Here is a 7,767-nt window from a genome sequence, read left to right as displayed (position 1 = left end):
CAGTTGTATACAAAGCAACACAGACAAAGGTAATCTCCCACCTATAGCTGAGGATGAAGAAGAGGAGATGACATCTGCAGGATCACTCAGGAGGAATAGTCTTGGCAACAAATTTCAAGGGTCTGCAAGTGGAACTGGATGTCCAGAAGACGAACAGGAGGATTCAGACACCGAAGATACTGTTACAGCTGACTAAACTGGCTTGATGCCTTCTCAGTAAGCGTGGATGTCTCCTTTTTATTCTGGCTTGCGTGGCTTGTTAGTGAAATGATGTGTGTTTTCCCGAGAGCCTACACTCTACATTTTGAACTTTCCTAGCTGCATATTCTCTTTTCAGCAGTCCTCATTTTTTCAGTATTTACTGTCCCCAATAAAGGTTTTGTTCATTAAGCAAGAATGGCAGCAAGAGTCAATTGAGCAAACTTGTTCTTTAAATAAGTGTATATCTTTTGGCTATCTAAGAAGGATGATTATTCATCAATCTCAATCCACTAACCTGCTGAACAAAATCTTATTTTCTGGTGTCAAAAAAAAATTACTTGCCATTTGCTGTGAAATCTCTCAAATTTCTTGGGGGTGATATTGGTTGTGTATTTGTAACTTGTTTGGATATTAAGACTACACTGTGCACATGTTTCTTGGGTCTGCATGTTTTCCATCAACTAATCATGTTCTGTGCATGTGCTTTTCCTCTGACAGTTTGGTCGAAAGAAGAGAATCAAGTTGGTGGTGGATCGTGAGTACGAGACCAGTTCAACAGGAGACGATAGTGCTCCAGAGTCACACCGAAACCGGCTGTCCAATGTAAACAGCCACAGTAACATCAACGGCAGTATCTACTTGGCTCAAAATGGTTCCATCATCCGAACACGGCGAGCCACCCACAACACCAATATTAAATTCAGCTCTCCTGTCCGACTTGGGAAGCACTTCAAAAAACTGGACAAATTGGCTGTGACTCAAGAGGAGAGAGTTCCTCTGAACAGCCCTGGTGCCTTAGGTGCCACCACAGGCGAACAGAACATTAACACCAGGCCCTCCAGTGGGTCCATGGCCTCCAGCTGTATAGGACCAGAAAGCATAGCTTGCAAATATAATGTGGCAACAGCCAGATCTGAAATAACACAAAATGTGGACGAGCAAGAGTCCACTGTAGACAATGCAGAGGTGAGGGAAATGTTAGGGTCGCACAGTGACCGCACGCAGTCCGACGAGGAAGAACTGTGGATGGGGCCTTGGAATAACCTGCACATACCAATGACAAAACTGTGACATGCCTTGTAATATAATCCCTGATATGTTCATTTGTATTGTCTTAATAAAGGAAAAAATACACTGAATTTGTAGCTTTACAATGAAATTGCACTTTTATTCTGTATTTGACTTATTTGGTTTCTAAAAAAGCACCACTGAGCTTGCTTCTTGATTATCCAGATCATGAACAACCAAAACACTGGTGTTTCTGGTCTTCACTTGTTCATTTGAAAGATTCTCTGTTACCAATACGCTGTAGAATTAAATGTTTAGTTTGGATGGTTTTTTGTTTGTTTGTTTTTGTTTTTTTAGCATTTCTATGACAGAAGCAGGGTTGTCTCAAGTGGTTTACAGGAGCCCAGGACAATATTTTTATTGCCTTTCCAGAGGGAATGTGCATGAGGTCCAGTGCACAAATTACAGCATTGCAAATTAAGTACTGCCAGCTGCTGAGCTGGACCTTCCACTCAGATTTAGAGGCAGAACTGGCATAAATCGTGGATCTATAATACAAGCTTAAATGGTAAGTGATATGTTGGTATCTGATATTGATTTGCAAATATGCTGTTTTGGAGTAGAGTTGTGAATTGCAATTGCAATCCTTTTTTTTTTTTTTTATGTGAAAGGCTCAGAAAAATCCAAATATGAACATGAGAGTGAAGATTTGTGTATAGAACTTACCTGAAAGACCCAACACAGGACATACAGTACATCCCCATGTCAGAAAATGCTGGGACGGTATGTTGAAATTAAAACTGAAACCAATGATTCTTTACAAATCTTTGACCTGTATTGCACTCAAAACAATACAACAGCACATTATTTGAGGTTTAACCTCAGGAATTTTATTGTGTGTGTGTGTGTGTGTGTGTGTGTGTGTGTGTGTGTTTTCAAAATAAACACTTCCAATTTCAGTTTTGATTCTTACAACACATTTAAAAAAAAAGTTGGGACAGTAAAACATTTACCACTTTGTAACATTGCCATTCCTTCTCACAACCTGAAGACACCCAGTGATGAAGTGTTTCAGGAGTTATTTTGTCCCATTCTTCTTGCTAACAGGTCTTAAGGTACATAACAGTACGGGGTCATCATTGTCATATTTTTCATTTCAAAACTCGCCACACATTCTCTACTGAGGACAGAGGGGACAGGCACCCTCTTCCACAGCCATGCCTTTGTAATGTGTGCAGAATGTGGGTTTGCATTGTCTTGTTGAAATTTCCCAAGAAAAGATGTCGTCCTGAAGGCAACATGCGTTGCTCCACAATTTCAATCTCAGTGTATTCTGCAAGGGCACTGACACAAACCCATACCATGACAGACCCTGATCTTTGGATTTGTTGCTGGTAACAGTCTGGGTGGTCCTTTTTTGTCTTTGGTCTGGAGCACATGGCATCCATTTCTTCCAAAAAGACTTGGAATACTGATTCATCTAACCACAATGCACATTTCCACTGTGTGATGGTCCATCCCAGATCCCTCCAAGCTCAGAGAAGCCAACAGTGCTTCTGGACACAGTGAACACAAGGCTTCTTTTTGAACAGTGAAGATTTAACTGGCATTTGTGGATGTAACTCCATATTGTAGAGCTTGATAAAGGTTTGCCAAAGTAATCCCGAGCCCATGTGGTTATATCGGCTTATATAGATGAATGACGGTTCTTGATGCAGTGCCAGCTGAGGGATCAGAGATCACAGGTGTTCAGCTTTGGCTTGTGCCCTTGCCCTTCACGCACTGAAATTCCTCCAGATTCCTTGAATTATTTAATGATATTCTGCATCATAGAGGGTGAAATATCCAAATCCCTTCATATCTTTCTTTGAGCAACATTGTTTTTAAACATTTAAATAATTTTCTTATTGGTTTGTTGACAAACTGGAGATCCTCATTAAAGTCGAGGCCTTTCCTGGATACTGATTTTGTACCAAAGCATGATTGCAATCACCTGTTTCAAATCACATGATTATTTTATTGTTTTACCTCATTACTAACCCTAAATTGTGCCCTGCCCCACTTTTTTTGGAATGTGTTGCAGGCCTGAAACGGAGGAATGGATGTACTGGGTGTTTCAAAAAATTTGATATTATTTGAGATGTAAATATCCCAGAATCTACATAGTCTAGGCAAATGAAACTGAATAGGCTTAATGTTGAGCAGTATAATATTTATTCCTCAAAATTTGACTGAGAAATTCAAAGGTATGTGGAGTCCATGAACGATTTCACAAATTTTCAATATGCATGCTGCCTGAGACACAGACACACAGACAACCTTCCTCTTTGAACTTTTTGTGCCATGTCCAAATCTGCATTGCAGTTAGTGCATTTTTAGAGAATTCTGTCATAAATGCACGCTGCACAGTCTTGTTCAACTGTGTTCAAGCATACTCTAATACACACAGCACCTTTTCTTTTCCAGTGAATGGCATTTCTATACCTAAAAAGATAAAAACAAAAAACATTAAACATAAAATTTTGACCTGTTTCCACATCTCATCTCATCTCATTATCTCTAGCTGCTTTATCCTGTTCTACAGGGTCGCAGGCAAGCTGGAGCCTATCCCAGCTGACTATGGGCGAAAGGCGGGGTACACCCTGGACAAGTCGCCAGGTCATCACAGGACTGACACATAGACACAGACAACCATTCACACTCACATTCACACCTATGGTCAATTTAGAGTCACCAGTTAACCTAACCTGCATGTCTTTGGACTGTGGGGGAAACCGGAGCACCCGGAGGAAACCCACGCAGACACGGGGAGAACATGCAAACTCCGCACAGAAAGGCCCTCGCCGGCCACGGGGCTCAAACCCAGGACCTTCTTACTGTGAGGCGACAGTGCTAACCACCGTGCCGCCCCTGTTTCCACATATGCTGTTAAAATTTGAGGTCAACTGAATGAGAATTGGCAAAGTTATTAGCTTATCAAATTTTTTTTGAAACACCCTGTATATTAACAAATGAAATGAAGTTGACTGAACAAAACATGAAATATCTTGGGTTCATACTGTCTGCAATGAAATGCAAATCAAAGTAAATTTAGAAATCACTGCTTTCTTTTTTGTTTATTTGCATTTTCCATACCGTCCCAACTTTTTTCTGATTCGAGGCTGTATATTCATCCATTATTTTAATAGCATTTATTAGTAATAAACTTGTAAAAAGGACATTATGATTCAATGACAGAATACAAATAAAATGTTCTTCACATTCAACAGTGAAGAATAATAAGGAAGTGATTACTTTTGACATTGTTTTTTTTTCATCAACAACTTGATCTTTGATTAACAGCATGGTTTTCTTTTATACACTTGGACAGATCTGTGTTTATTAAGTTGCTGCTTTCCGCCACTGCCAGCCTCCATTGCTACTCATCACAGAACACTGTGACTAAATAAACCAATGTGCCTCATTGGTTTATTTAGTGTCTGGAAAGGCACATTCTGAGTAACTTTGGTGCTTGATATTCCATCCATTATCTATACCACTTATCTGTCAGGGTCATGGGAAAGCTGGAGCCAAACCTAGCCTGACTTTGAAAGGACACCAACACAGTGAGACAGACAACCATTCACACTCACATTCACACTTATGGGCAATTTAGAGTAGCCAGCTGACCTAATCTGCATGTCTTTGTACTGTGGGAGGAAACCCATGCAGGCATGAGGAGAACACGCCAACTCCATACAGAAAGGCCCCAGTTGGCCATGAGGCTCCAAACCAGAACCTGCTTGCTGTGAGATCACAGTGCTCACCACTGTGCCGCCCTGGTTGATATTCTAAGACTAAAAATAGTTCTCTGTCACTCTTGTGGATTTTTTCGACACCAATTTCACACATTTTAGCTGATGTATAGTCAGCATGGGTTTCTGGGTGACTGCCCATCCTTTGAGATAGCCCTGGGTTTATATTTCTGTTTTGATTTTTTGTGCACATTTACCAATGGCAGTAACTGGTTTTGTTCAGCAATGCACTAATGTAATAAGTTAAAGGTGCAGTTTGTCATTGTTAAGTGCTTTTATAGTGGAAAAAAAAAACAACAACTTTAGAGCAGCAGTGATTCCGGTTGCATTGGACCTCACTAGTTTCTTAATTCCAGGCTTTTGTCCACATTTCTCTGACTCCTAAAAACCCTCCATCCCAGCTTGCACAGTGCCGCAGGGCAACCCTTTGGGCATATGTCATTTCACTAAAGGGTTTGAGGTCAGTTGGGATAAAGGGGACTGTTTATTTTTATTACAACTCACCTTATAGCCAGCAGAAGGCTCTTTAATTTACAAACTGTTCCTTTAACCTTTAATAGTACAGTATATCATTGGATCACATGTAAACCTGCAAATACTTTTAGTCAACCAATATTCTACTCATTTCCTTCTCTTGTTTCCTAATGGACAATAAAGCATTTTCTTTTCCGAAGGTCAGAAAGAACAACCACATGAATAAACATTCCTGGTCAAAATTCTGTGAGCTTATTTATTTATGTATTTATTTATTTCCTTCATTCAATGCAAAGGGAGGGGGAAAAACAACAACAACAACAACAACAACAACAGAGCAGCTGTGCATTCACTTGAAGTGCTCCCCAAAGATGCAGGTAGGTAGGAACAGGTTGAAGTTGAAATAAAGGCTGTATTTTTTTCATCCAAAATTGTGACATCATAAACCATAATAAATTCGACATTTATTGTAATATGAAAATTTTATATTATCACCTGCTTATTATGAGCAACAGACTGGAAAGTGGCTTGGTGGGTATCATCCTCCACACAATACAGTGTTACCCAAAATACAGTATGTTTAAAAGCACGTTACTATAGGGTTATGGTTCTTCAGATTGTGTCAGAAGAAACTCTTAAATGTTCTTTGTTCGATGTTGATTGTCGATCTCTTCGGTCGCACATAGTCAAAAGCCATTTGGAAGAATGATGTGCATTTGTAAATGTTAAAATCGTTATTTTCTTAAATGGTACTCTGTATTAAGTTAGAGCTTTTGTGGTTTGTTGTTTGTCGTTGTTTTGATTGGTTTACTATTTCAGAGGATTGGATGTAACGCCTAGTTTTGCCACAAGGTGGTGCCTCTTTCTTTCTTTCGTAACAGTGAGTTCTGTCAATTGACAGTAATTTAAAAATTTCATTAAAAAATACCTAAAGTGTTCTTAAACTCTAAAAGAAAACAAATAAAATTAGTTCTATTTGATAAGAACTCAGGAGTTGGTTAATTTCCATGCTTAGGTAGTGGCGCGTGCGTTTTCCTTGGTACGTGTGTGTGACGCACTCAGGTTTTACGAGTGAGGAAATGACTGATGTATCAAACCGATGAAAAGAGTGATTCTGAGCTTGACAAGTTAATTACACCTTAAGAGATTATACGGTTTACCATAATAACATTAATACATGTTTGATCTTCAGCTCACGTTACCGGTGAAATATTTCACAACAAACATGTCCAAAGTAAACAATTAAGTCAATAATTACAAGGTGCCTGATTTGGTGATTACAGGTGTATGAGCATCATGGTTATTTAAAATTCTATAATTAGCTCACAGATCAGAGAGAAGCTATTCAAAGTGTCCCAATGCACATCCTGGAGCTATTATACAGGGCCAGGGTGTGTTAGCATGCACGCACACACACACACATGTTTGTCTCACTGTCCTTGTGAAGACCTTCCATTGACATTAACATTAATGCAGTTAAGTCAGGCTGTGCCTGCACCAAAATCTAATCTAACTCTAACCTTAACCTCAGCAATGAAAAGGAAACTTTTTGGCCCTGTTACTTTTAAAAATTTTTGTAAAAAAAAAAAAAACCCAGCAATTTCCTTGTGAGGACCATCCAAATGTCCCCACAAGGTCAAAATTGTCAGATTTTACTATCCTTATGAAGACATTTGGTCCTCAGTAGTATATAAAAATAACCGTGTGCGCGCGCACACACACACACACACACACACACACACATTTGTCTTAATGACCTTGTGAGGACCTTCCACAAACATGCAGCTGACATCATCATTCATGCAGTGAATGAATATCTACACACGAATCTAACCCTAACCTTAAAGTGCCATTCCACCATTGGATGTATTTTTTTAGCATAAAATACAACATATTTTATGACAACATGACTAGACAGAGAAATCTTTTAGCTTCAAAATGATATATCAAGCATAATTTTTTGACAACGACAAGTATATTAATTTTGCGACCAAAGTCACCTACCCTTTTAATTTCCGCGCGGTAGTGAAACGTGATGTCATCGGCAGGTTCCCCTTCTTGTGTACCACGTCACGTGTGACGTGGCACAGATTATCAGCAATGGCGGATAGAACGCGATTGTCAGCTTCGGAAAAGAAGCGAAGGAAAATAGCAAGTGATGCCCAAAGGAGACGGTCGATGGTGAATATCGGCACAGCAATCGACAAGTGGAAATCACGTTCTATCCGCCATTGCTGATAATCTGTGCCACGTCACACGTGACGTGGTACACAAGAAGGGGAACCTGCCG

The sequence above is a fragment of the Neoarius graeffei genome, chromosome 14, assembly GCF_027579695.1.
Source record: "Neoarius graeffei isolate fNeoGra1 chromosome 14, fNeoGra1.pri, whole genome shotgun sequence".
NCBI lineage: Eukaryota > Metazoa > Chordata > Actinopteri > Siluriformes > Ariidae > Neoarius > Neoarius graeffei.
Note: the sequence above shows the minus strand (reverse complement) of the source record.